The sequence below is a fragment of the Chiloscyllium punctatum genome, chromosome 7 (genome assembly GCF_047496795.1).
Source record: "Chiloscyllium punctatum isolate Juve2018m chromosome 7, sChiPun1.3, whole genome shotgun sequence".
In the NCBI taxonomy this organism is placed as follows: domain Eukaryota; kingdom Metazoa; phylum Chordata; class Chondrichthyes; order Orectolobiformes; family Hemiscylliidae; genus Chiloscyllium; species Chiloscyllium punctatum.
The window spans coordinates 45,076,963-45,089,392 of NC_092745.1; the positions used below are offsets into that span (position 1 = coordinate 45,076,963).

At 38.8% G+C, this 12,430-nt stretch overlaps 1 protein-coding gene across 2 annotated transcripts in view; it reads left to right on the plus strand.

Annotated features, from left to right (window-relative positions):
- The window catches only part of rasal2 (RAS protein activator like 2), a 413,768-nt gene that overhangs the window by 2,962 nt on the left and 398,376 nt on the right, over window positions 1-12,430 (plus strand). Inside the window, exon 1 of one of the 2 annotated variants that reach the window (XM_072573469.1) lies at window positions 9,047-9,065. The exons of the other annotated variant lie outside the window; for it this stretch is intronic. The gene's annotated coding sequence lies outside the window, so the exon portion shown is untranslated. Of the gene's footprint in view, window positions 1-9,046; window positions 9,066-12,430 lie in introns of those variants that run through there. 2 annotated transcript variants of the gene reach the window in all.

Consider the following 12,430-nt stretch of genomic DNA (forward strand, 5'->3'; position numbering starts at 1 on the left):
GTCCTCTTCTATCTTGGTGTCTTTGATGGTGTTCAGGAATTCTTGGGGGAGTGAATGGAGTGGAGTGAAATTGTTTTCATAATAGATTATTTTTAAAAGTGCACAATATGTAAAAGATTCCGTTACAAGTAATATCAGTTAGAAATACACATCTTGAAAAGGTTAGTTCTTTAGGGGCAGATTGATGCTTTGATTGTTCCCATTTAAACTCTTCGATTTGTTCAATGATTCTAGTCCAAGTTGTCATCATTTATTATTTAGCTAAAATGCATAAATGAGAAATATAAAGATGTGACGCATCAGTTGTCAATGAAGAATAGTTTGCAAGCCTCAAAAAGTGCCAGTCATATTACAGAGTCTCTGTTTGTTTCTGCTTAAATATGCAAATGAGGAAGTTTGAATTTGCAAGGGAAGAGAACAGACTGCTGAGAATTAATGTGAATTGCAATTGCATTTATCTGAGGGCGCAACCACTTTTTTTGGATGCTGTGGGGATGGGAGCGAAAATGATAAATTGAAAGCAAATGCCTGACTGGCTAAAACTCTTTCTACTGTGTGGATGGAATTCAAACATATCATAACTTAAGAAATGGTGGGATATTGTTATGATCCTAGCTGATTGTAATACAGGACAAATCAGATCGTCAAATGAAAGATCATATATTTGTTTTTTTTGCAGCTGGTTAAGTTGGTCAAGTCACTGAAATGTTCACACAAGAGTATGGATGTTCTTGAATGGCAGAATATTAAGTTTATCACACAAAATAAGGAAAAGAAAACAAAGCCGCATATAGATTGAAAGCAAAAAGGAAGATCAGAACACAAACATCAAAACTAAGTTTCAACCTTTTGCCAGTGCTATTTGTTAGAAACTCACTCCTATCTCACCTTTTTTAAACTCGTTTCTTGACTCTTGGTGTGTCAAGGCTTTTTTTTAAACAATTCCTTTCTGAGTTCACTGGCATGAACCCCTCTTAATTCTGATGGCCTAAAATTTATCACTTCTAACAACTTGAAGATCTCTGTCCAAATTCTCATGATTTGGAACCTCCTCACTCAAACACTTGACTGGTTCTCCTCAACTGACTGAAAAACCTCATTCTCCTATTAGGAGAAAACTAAAACTTCCTTCGGCACTTAACTCCTGTTTCTTTATAAATTGTATCCATAATGTTTCAGGAATATTTCCAGACACTCAATTGTAGTTATGTACTTACTTGGAACTGATGCACTTAGGTCTCTGTTCAAAATAATTGATCTTTTTGACCAGAGAAAAAAATCTTCATAGAACTGATTCACATCTATATCTTTCCCCTCTCACCCTAAACATATGCCCTCTAGTTCTGGAATCCCCACCCCAGGGAGAAGACTTCATCTATTTATCTTTTCCATGCCTCTCATGATTTTATAAACCTCTATAAGGTCACCCCTCAGCCTCCAATGCGCCAGGGAAAACAGCCCTAGCCTATTCAGCCTCTCAGTATAGCTCAAATCCTCCAACCATGGAACCATCCTTTTAAATCTTTTCTGAACCCTTTCACGTTTCACAACATCCTTCTGATAGGAAGAACAGAATTGCATGCAATACTCCAACAGTGGCCTAACCAATGTCCTGTATAGTTGCAACATGACCTCCCAACTGCTGTACTTGGTACAATAAAGGAAAGCATACCAAATGCCGCCTTCACTATCCTATCGATCTGCAACTCCACTTTAAAGGTTAGTTACGAACAGATGTTATCAATTCTAGAAGGAGTGAAAGTAGATAAGTCCCTTGGGCCGGATGGGATATATCCGAGGATTCTCTGGGAAGGTAGGGAGGAGATAGCAGAGCCTTTGGCTTTGATATTTGAGTTATCATTGTCTACAGGTTTGGTGCCAGAGGACTGGAGGATTGCAAATGTTGTGCCCTTGTTCAAGAAGGGCAGTAGAGATGACCCAAGTAATTATAGACCAGTGAGTCTTACATCTGTTGTAGGAAAGGTTTTGGAAAGGATTATATGAGATAAGATTTATAATCATCTAGCAAACAACAATTTGATTTCAGATAGTCAACATGGTTTCGACGTATCTCAGAAACGTCATTGAGTTTTTTGAGAAGGTGACCAAGATGAAGATGAGGGTAGGGTAGTTGACGTGGTATACATGGACTTCAGGAAAGCCTTTGATAAGGTTCCACATGGTAGGCTATTGGAGAAAATGCAGAGGCAGTGGAATTGAGGGTGATTTAGCAGTTTGGATTAGAAACTGGCTTTCTGAAAGAAGGCAGCGAGTGGTGGTGGATGGAAAATATTCAGCCTGGAGTCTGGTTACTAGTGGTGTGCCACAAAGATCTGTTTTGGGACCACTGCTGTTTGTCATTTTTATAAATGACTTAGACGCAGGCATAGGTGGATGGATTAGTAAATTTGCAGACGACACTAAAGTCGGTGGAGTAGTGGACAGTGTAGAAGAATGTTACACGATGTGGGGGGACTTAAATAAACTGTAGAATTGGGCTGAGAGGTGGCAAATGGAGCTCAATGCAGCTAAATGTGAGGTGATGCACTTTGGGAAGAATAACAGGAAGGCAGAGTACTGGGTCAATGGAAAGACTCTTGGTAGTGTGGGTGTGCAGAGGGATCTTGGAGTCCATGTATATAGATCCCTGAAAGTTGCCACCCAGGTGGATAGTGCAGTTAAGAAGGCATACGGTGTGTTAGGTTTCATTCATAGAGGGATTGAGTTCCGGAGCCGCAATTTCATGCTGCAACTATACAAAACCCTGGTGCGGCCACACTTGGAATATTGTGTACAGTTCTGATCCCCATATTTCGGGAAGAATGTGGAAGCATTAGACAAGGTGCAGAGGAGATTTACCAGGATGTTACCTGGTCTGGAGGGAAGGTCTTATGAGGAAAAGCTGAGAGACTTGGGTCTGTTCTCATTGGCAAGAAGGAGGCTAAGAGGGATTTGATAGAGACATACAAGATGATCAGAGGATTATACAGGTAGATAGTGAAAGTCTTTTTCCTGGGATGATGACATCAGCGTGTACAAGGGGGCATAACTACAGATTGAGAGGTGGTAATTTTAAGACCGATGTTAGAGGCAGGTTCTTTACACAGAGAGTGGTAAGGGCGTGGAATGCACTACCTGCTGATGAAGTTAACTCAGCCACATTAGGGAGATTTAAACTATCCTTAGATAAGCACATGTAGTGTAGGGGGACGAGCTGAGAATAGTTCACAGATCGGCGCAACATCGAGGGCTGAAGGGCCTGTTCTGTGCTGTATTGTTCTATGTTCTGTGAGCCTGCACTCCAAGGTCTCTTTGATCAGCAATACTCCCTAGAACCTTACCACTAAGTGTATAAGTCCTGCTAAGATTTGCTTTCCCAAAATGCAGCACCTCACATTTATCTAAATTAAACTCCATCTGCCAATTCTCAGCCCATTGGCCCATCTGATCAAGATCCTGTTGTATGCTCTGGTAACCGTCTTCGCTGTCCACTATATCTCCAATTTTGGTGTCATCTGCAAACTGACAGACCTCTTATGCTCATATCCAAATTATTTTATAGACTCTCTTAGGATTCTCCATAACCTTATTTGCCAAAACCTCCTTATGTCCCCTTATGGCCATCCTGATTTCAATCTTAAATGTACCCCTACTTCGCCTGTGCTCCTCCAAGGATTCACCATGAACAATTCTAATCACCCTGCTGTGGGAAAGATATTATTAAACTGGAGAGGTACCTAGGGGCAACGTTTTCACGCAGAGGGTGGTACGTGTATGAGCTGCCAGAGGAAATGGTGGAGGCTAGTACAATTGCAACATATAAAAGGCGTCTGGTTGGGTATATGAATAGGAAGGGTTTGGAGGGATATGGACGTGTGCTGGCAGGTGGGACGAGATTGGGTTGGGATATCTGGTCTGCATGGCCGAGTTGGACCAAAGGGTCTGTTTCCATGCTGTACATCCCTATGACTCTATGATTCTAAGTACTTGAACGGCAAAAGAATAACTTGGGAGAAAATAGGACTCCTTAAAGATCAGCAAGGGTGTCTGCATATGGAACAACAAGAGGTGGGTGAGATACTAAACACAATGAAATACATGATCAAAATATGGTTGGGGATAAAGTAGAAATTGAAATATTAAAATTAAAAAAACTATAATGAATCAATCTGTAATTTCACAAATCTGAAACTAGATTTTCAGGGCTAGTCAAACTATTCAGTGGTAATTATGACCTTGGTACTCTGTTCAAAATCCACTTACACTTCATGCAACAAAGCATAACTTTTGTAAGGGTCTTTACCAGCAAGATCAATAGTGTAAACTGCATGTTTTCATCAGTGCAGTGGTTTCTCATTCATTGAGGAATGAAATTATTTCGAATGCACTGATTATGAAGATGCAGGGAGTCACTTGACAGGCTGACCTTTTGGAAAATAGCTTGAAATTTGAATCTGAGCTGAGGAAATGAGGGAAAGGTGATACTTGGCTTTTCTATTTGTTTTATCCTGTGCTTGTGTTTTATGGTCTGCTTCAGTCTTGGTCATCTCCATCTTGGTTGGTTTGCCTTTATTATTATTTCATCTTTTTATTCCAGTTAGATAATATACGAGTCCTATTGGTACATGACAATGATTTTGGTGCTCCTTTTCCAGTTATTAATTTCAATGTTTGTATATATGTCTTTTATATCAAATGTCTCAGGCATCATTTGTTGCTCCCTTGCACTGTTGAGCAATGTTGGGAGTTGTAAAGGTCACTAAGTAATACAAAAATATGAACAAGGAACAGGAGTAAGACATTCTGTCTCTCCAGCCTGCTCTGCCTTTTGAAAAGATCATGTCTGATTTGTGGCCTTGACTCCAGTCTTGTCTACAACTTTGACTCCCGAGTTAAAAAACAATCTATCTACATTTCCCTTTAAAGTATTAAAAGAAGCTGCCAATGCCACTATCTGGAGGTATGATTCCAAAGACTCATGATTGTTGAAGTAAACTTTCCTTTTCACCTCTGTCTAAAATGGAAGACCTCTTTAAGTTTAAGCTGTGCCTCTTAATTCTCGTCTCATTCCTAATTTGAGGATCCTTTTATCATCTACGCTATCAAGTCTGTTTAGGGCTCTGTGTACCTTGACGTATGATGAGCAATCATAAATGATTCAAACCCTTGAGTTAAGTGACAAGAGGGTGATTCATTATATTGCACAAGTTATTTCCACTGGCGCCAATAAAGCTAACTAAAGTTCAATGGAAAGGTGTATATATCAGAAACACACTGTTTTGCAGTTCAGATTGTGGATCAATTCTGGTGGTTGGACTGAATTGTTCTTTGTTTTTCATTAACTTGGCCAATTGGATGTGCAGATACTAGGGTTATGCCTGTCACTTGTTGCAGCCCTTGGAAGAAATTACTGAACTTTATTTGGGACAGTTAGTGACACCAGAGAGTAGAGGTAATTGCTCGCCCTCTCCTCCAAGATATTGGGATCCAATTGGCAAAAGTCAACCAGCACTGAACTTGCCGCAGTCGTTGTAACTAGCTGAAGAGTGTCATAGACAATTTTGAATGTAATTAGGAAACAATTCAAATTCTGGGAAATTGGTGTTACAGCAGAAAATACTGAAAAATCAGCATGTGAAAATGAAAGAAGTCCGAACAGTATAACACAAGGCTTGCACTCCAGAATCCCAGTTCTCTCAAACTGTGCCACAATTAAAACACAAGTTCCAGGTGTCTGGAGCATGTGAAATAGCTGCTGAATGTGTATCACTATGTTGTGGTCACTGAATCACTGCTTCCAGTTTATTAGTGATTGTATCAGGAAATGGTTTGGGTGAGTTATGCATTCTCAGCTGTGTGACTCTCAGCTGAGGCAGAGATTTCAATACTGCTTTTGTTTAGCTTGTTAACTCATTAACTTGGCGTGGCTGCAATTAACGTTTGCGTTGAAAGTAGATGAAGTGGAATGGGACAGCACAATGGCCCTTTTAAGAATTCAGGAACATGTACAGCACCTGATGAACTGATTCATCACCATATGGAAAATCCATTCATAATCGCTTATTAGTGATTGATGTAGTTAGGTCTATTTCATCCTCCTATACTGAAGAGTTGCAATAATTGTGATCGATGCTGAGGACATGTTTAAAAAAAACACTTGAAATATTTTCTGAAGGAGAAAGTGCAAGAAGCAATGTCTCATTTTTGTAATTCTGATTTTTAAAAAAACCTCAATATTTTCTTTGTTTCTCAATTTGAGAGAAGCATAAAATGAAATTGCATGTTTACACTCAAATTCGACAATAATTACTACTGCAGTATTTTCTTAAAAAGCTCAAGATAAACATTGAAATGTCTCGAATACTTAGAAAATAAAAATATCCTGTATCAGTTTTGAAGAAGAGTTATACCAGACTGGAAATGTTAACTCTGTTTCTTTCTCCACAGATGCTGCCAAGCTTGAGTTTCTCCACCTTTCTTTGTTTGTTTCTAAGTTCATCCTTTTGTTTAAAATCTTCTGCACTTCCAAGTTCTCCTATTTTAGTAACTCAAGAGGCTCAATATTGTGGTCAGTGGGGTCTGACATCTTTTGTATGTGATGGTTTTTAGGATCTGGGTAATTGTGGGATGATTTTATATCAGCCTTTGTAGTTCAGGTGTGCTGAAGCACTGTTCCTGAGCTGCTTTCATTGCTTAGTTTCAGGTAGAGTTGGAAAATACTATTTTATTGTGCAATAACATTAAATACTAGCTCTGTGGAATTGTTGACTGTCATGGGGGCAAGAGTTAAGCTCATTCCAGCAAGTATTCATATTTATTCCTGATCGTTGTTGTCTCAGTAATGAAGTGGACATTATCTGCAAAATAGGATCAATGTTTTAAACTTACAGATTTGCAAATCAAGGTACTTCATTTATGCAAAATATATGTAGGACAGCATCATGGGCACAGTAGTTAGCATTGTTGCTTCACTTTGCCGGGGATCTGAATTTAATTTCAGCCATGGATGACTGTCTGTGAGGGGCTTCATTTCAGAGAGTTGATGCAGAGTCGATGGGCAGAATGGCCTCTTTCTGCACTGTTAGGATTCTATGATTCTATGTTTATTTATATTTTTCAAGCGAAATGCATTTGTTATATCATTAAAAGTACATATTCTGCTGCCATGTATGTACTTCTATATTTTAAAGCTTTTCTCTGTCCTGTTTTAAACTGTCTCATGGATCCGGAGAGGTAAAGGATGATGGATAGAGAAATGTGATTTGAAGGAAAGTATGTGAGATGCTGGGACTTGGATTAAAAAAATGATTTTCAAGGTATAATTTGACCATAGCGTTCTGTTTCTTGGCTTAAATTTCTGCAAAATGTAGTCAGACATAAGAAGAATATTTAATCATTCCATGTCTTCAAAGATGGGATCTTACTCAAAGCGTACAGTAACTTTGTGCTCGTTTTCTGTCCCCTTTCTATCTCTTGAAGAATTTGAGTTCACAGCCATCAGGTTGTTTGAATATCAGTTGCCCTTTAGTGCCACTTCAAAGGGCCATTTTGTCCAAGAACCATTTGCATTATTTGTCCACATTTATTCCATGAGAGGTAACACAAATGAAGAGTTTTTTTTGTCATCTTGGCCAGGTATTAGATTGGTTTCCATGGGCAAGTTTCATATCCTCTTTCATCATTTGATAGGCTGAAGTTGGAGCATCCAAAGGATGTGAACAGCTCTGCCACTATTGTGTGTAACAAATGGTGCAAATTTAGCTAAGTTCTGAAGTAAAGTTTGCGGAAACAAATTTAAAAAAAAAAATAATTTGCCTTCTTAGAATTGACCACATTTCGATGTTTGAAGGTTAATTTTTGCATGGATAGAAGAAAATGAAATTTGCATATCTGAAAAGACAATTGGTGTAAACATAGCTCTGTTCTATTTACACTGAGACACTGCAAATTCAGCATTTAATCTAATTCATTAGTGTTAACTTTTCTTCTGCGGGTTGTCACCTTGTGCCTTTTCAGAATGGTGCATTGGTGGCTAATGGAGCCAACAGCAGCTGGATGCATTTTCCACTAAACTGAGTAATGGCATTTGAGAAGTCTGTTGTCTGGGGCAGGACAACTGGTGTAGCTCATGGCAGTTGATGCTCATTATAATCAAACAGGCTGAGTAGCTTAAATTAAGAATCAAGAAATGCTGTTGTCACTTGAAGAATTTGTTGACAACACAGCTGTTCAGTCAGGTGGTTCTTGTGGGTGTTCAACAGAGAGCAAGATTTTCAAAAGTGGTTTGTGGTTACTCAAAAGTAATGTAGATAATTTACACCTGCTTAATGTTTACAATTTATGAGATTTGAAAATGATTTGGGATATTTATCAAGTGTTTCTGATTGTCTTGATTTATTCTCCATTCATCCGTCCTGTCACTGTCCTCTCACCTGTTTTCAGTTGGTTTGCAGTTGAGAGAGTACTTCTACTTTGTGTAACCATTTTCAATTTCACGTCAAAATGCTGCATTTAACATTGGCATCTGAAATACTCAGACACACTCCTGTATTGAATCACTGTTACTAGGAGACCACAGGTCACAAATATTTACCCTTGCTGTGGTTATGCCGTCTGCGTTATATGCGCCCAGTGAAAGATAACATTTTTTTCCTTCAGCATCATGTTTTCCTACCACCAGATAAAGCTGGGAGACTTCAATTCAAGCTTCAGCAAAACACTTGTCACTGAACTGGCATCTTAGATTTGTTCCTGCAGTTCCCATCATGCTGTTTATGGTCTCAACAGTCCTTCGTTAAACACATTCTTGGTGAAGTCCAGACCCTTATCTACTGTCATTCAAGAGAAAGTCATCAGAAAGTCATACTACGACGCCACATACCAGACAGTTTCAGTTCCATATTTAGAAGCCTGAAAGCAACTACTCGCATCCAGAGATGGTGCAAAGCATGGAAAATGAAGAGGAAAGGGAGCAGCTGTTAATATCTGTTCATCATTTATGCTGTGGCCCTTCATTGCTCAAAGCAGTTTTCTTTGAATAGTAAAACTTACTTTTCTGCCTTCAGGTAAGGTCTCATTTATGTCTTTTAGTACAGCATACTCGTCAAAAGTTTTATTCAATGGGCAGAAACTTTAATGTTCATAATTCATTGCTTTCATTTGAGAGGAAAAATTGAAGACCTACACTGAAACTAGCTCTCATTTATTCATATTGATGCAGCTCTTAATTCTTGACATGGCTGAACATTTTGCTGAGAAGAATAGACTTGATAATTCCTAGCTTGTACAATTTCTGAACTGATTGGTTTAAGTTGGCTTTACAACTTGTGGATTTTGATACATATCAAATTAATAAATCTTAAATTTAAAAACTGGCTACAATTTGCCAAAAATAATCAAGAACAAAAAATATAGCCTCACTTTATTGACAGTTTTTAACCAAGTAATTATTCCCTCATTTATTTGCTCTATTTTTAAGTCACCTCCTTGTCAGTTGGTGAGCAAAGGGTGATCCTCAGGTAAATTTTTTATGTGAGTGCAGAACAATTAATTGGTGCTCCTTACGACATCAAACACGACATACTTTGGAAGATACTGATTTGCTTTAAAAGGCATCTATAATCAAACATAAAATTTAAGAATCTGTTCCCCTTAATGGAAATTAAATTAAACCTGTGGAATGAGAAACTAGTTATATGAATTTCTCCAACACTTGTTTTACAAAACAACAATGCTTGGTCACTGAATGTGGTTAGGAACATAGGAACAAGAGTAAACTATTTGGTTTATCGTGCCTGTTCAGCCATTCAGTAAGATTGTGAATGATCTGTGACCTCGCTTCATGGACACACACCTTTACACCATTTTCTTCAATACCTGTTTTACAGAAATCTATTAATCTCTGATTGAAAAGGATCAATTGACCCTTTATCAATTGCAATTAACAGAAAAGAATTCCAAATGTGTGCAAAGTTTTCTTCTTCCATTCCTGAAAGGCCCTTTTCAAACTTTTACACTGTCTTCCTCGTTCTTGATTCCCCAACTAGCGGATTTTTTTTTCACCCATTATATCTCTTTGCCCTTAATATCTTGAAAACATTGATTAAAACCTTCCAAACCCACAACCACTTCTATTTGGATGGTCAAGGGCAGCGGATATACAGAACAACACCACCAACTTCCAAATTTCAGGGAATTCATTGTCAGTTTCTGTAATATCTCATTCTAATTTAACCCTTGGAATCCAGCTACTAGGAGTAAATCTACACTGCATTCCAAAACAACTACTGTGAGGTATGGTTCTCAAAAGAGAAAGTACTCTAGGTGTGATGTAATCAGAGCTTTGTAGATCTATAGCAGTTTTGAACCCTGTTGTATTCTCATTCTTGAGATGTACAATCCAGTGTTTCAGTTTTTTTTAACTTTATTCTTGCATTTGTCTGAGACAAATTGATCTTGTATGATATCGTATTTCACCATCCCGGAAGTAAGTAGTTGAAACAGCTACATGGATTGTATTGGATCCCATTGATTACATACTGTTACTTTGTCTATCTGTGCCAGTAATGTGGATGTGCTGGTATTAGACTGGGGTGAACAAACTCAGAAGTCAGACGACACCAGGTTTTTGTCCAACAAGTTTATTTGAAATCACAAGCTTTTGGAGCATTGTCCCTTCGTCCCTGTTCAAATGCAACAGTATGTAGACAATACACAGGTTTGGGCTGACAAGTAGCAGGTAACATTCATGCCACACAAATGCCAGGAGATGACCATCATCAATAAGAGACAATCGAACCACCACTCCTCGACATGTTACGATCACTGAATCTCCACTATCAACATCCTTGAGGTTACCATTGACCAGAAACAACTGGACTCATTCCATAAATACAGTGCTTGCAAGGGAAGGTCAGAGGTTAGGAATACTACAGTGAGTAACTCTCACCTCTTGACTTCCCAAAGCCTGTCCACTATCCATAAGGCACAGGATGTCTGAAGGCATACTCACCACATGCCTGAATGAGTGCAGCTTCAAGAACACTGAAGAAGCTTGACACCATCCAGGACAAAGCAGTTCACTTGACCACATCTGCAAGTGTTCATTCTGTCCACTACTGATATTCAGCACCATCTCTGTGTACTATGCACAAGATCCACTGTGGATATTGAGCAAACATCCTTAGACAGCACCTTCCAAACCCACAACCACTTCCATTTGGATGGTCAAGGGCAGCGGATATATAGAACACCACCATCTGCAAGTTCCCTTCCAAGCCACTCACAATTCTGACTTGGAAATATATCATTACTCTTTCACTATTGCGAGGTCAGGATTCTGGAATTCCTTTCCTAAGAATATTGAGGCTCTACTTAGTGCACATGGACTGCAGTGGTTCAAGAAGACAGTACATCACTCCGTTGTCAGGCAACCAGGGACAGGCATTAAATACTGGCCAACAAGTGATGCTGACATCCCATGAGTAAATAACAAAAATGTTGCAATTATAAGACCATAAGAGATAGAAGCAAAATTTGGCTATTCAACCTATCCTGTCTGCTCCATCATTCAATCACTGCTGATATATTTCTGAAACCCTGCCTTCATCCTGTCACCTTTAATCCTCTTACTAATCAAGAATCCATTTTTGTCTTAAATACACTCAATGACTTGGCCTCCACAGCCTTCTGCGGTAATGCATTCCACAGATTCATCACTGTCTGGATGAAGAAATTCCTCTTAATCTCAGTACAAAAGGGTAATCCTTTCACTCTGAGGCTATGCCCTTGGGTCCTACGAGTGGAAACATATTCTCTGTATCCATTCTATCCAGGCCTCCCACTATTTTGTAAGTTTCTATCAGATTCCCCCTTATCCTTCTAAACTCTACTGAGTACAGACTCTGAGTCCTCAACTGCTCTTCATTTGACTAACTCTTCATTCTTGAGATCATCCTTGTCTATTTCTTCTGTAAGTCCATCTAAATAACATTCATAGACATTCACTTGTCCATTTCTAATATCTTAAAAAATCAATTATCTTCATCAGGTTTAACTTACCCTTTTACAAATACACGCTGTCTCTCCCTGATTAACTAATACTATTTATGGTGGCCAAGTAATTTTATCCTTTAGAGCCTAATAAGTTCTGGTTAATATGTTAGACTAAATAATATATGAATGCCTGGGTCCCCCTCACATTTCTTAAGTGATTGAGTGATATGTGTCATTATCTATTTTAAAGGAATGGTTTCTGATCATTTGAACTTGAGAAAATTATGGTTCAGTCACCCAGCGCACTTTTTTTGATTACTTACAGTGTGGAAATAGGCCCTTCAGCCCAACAAGTCCACATCGACCCGCCGAAGCACAACCCACCCATACCCCTGCATTTACCCTTTCACCTAACACTACGGGCAATTTAGCATGG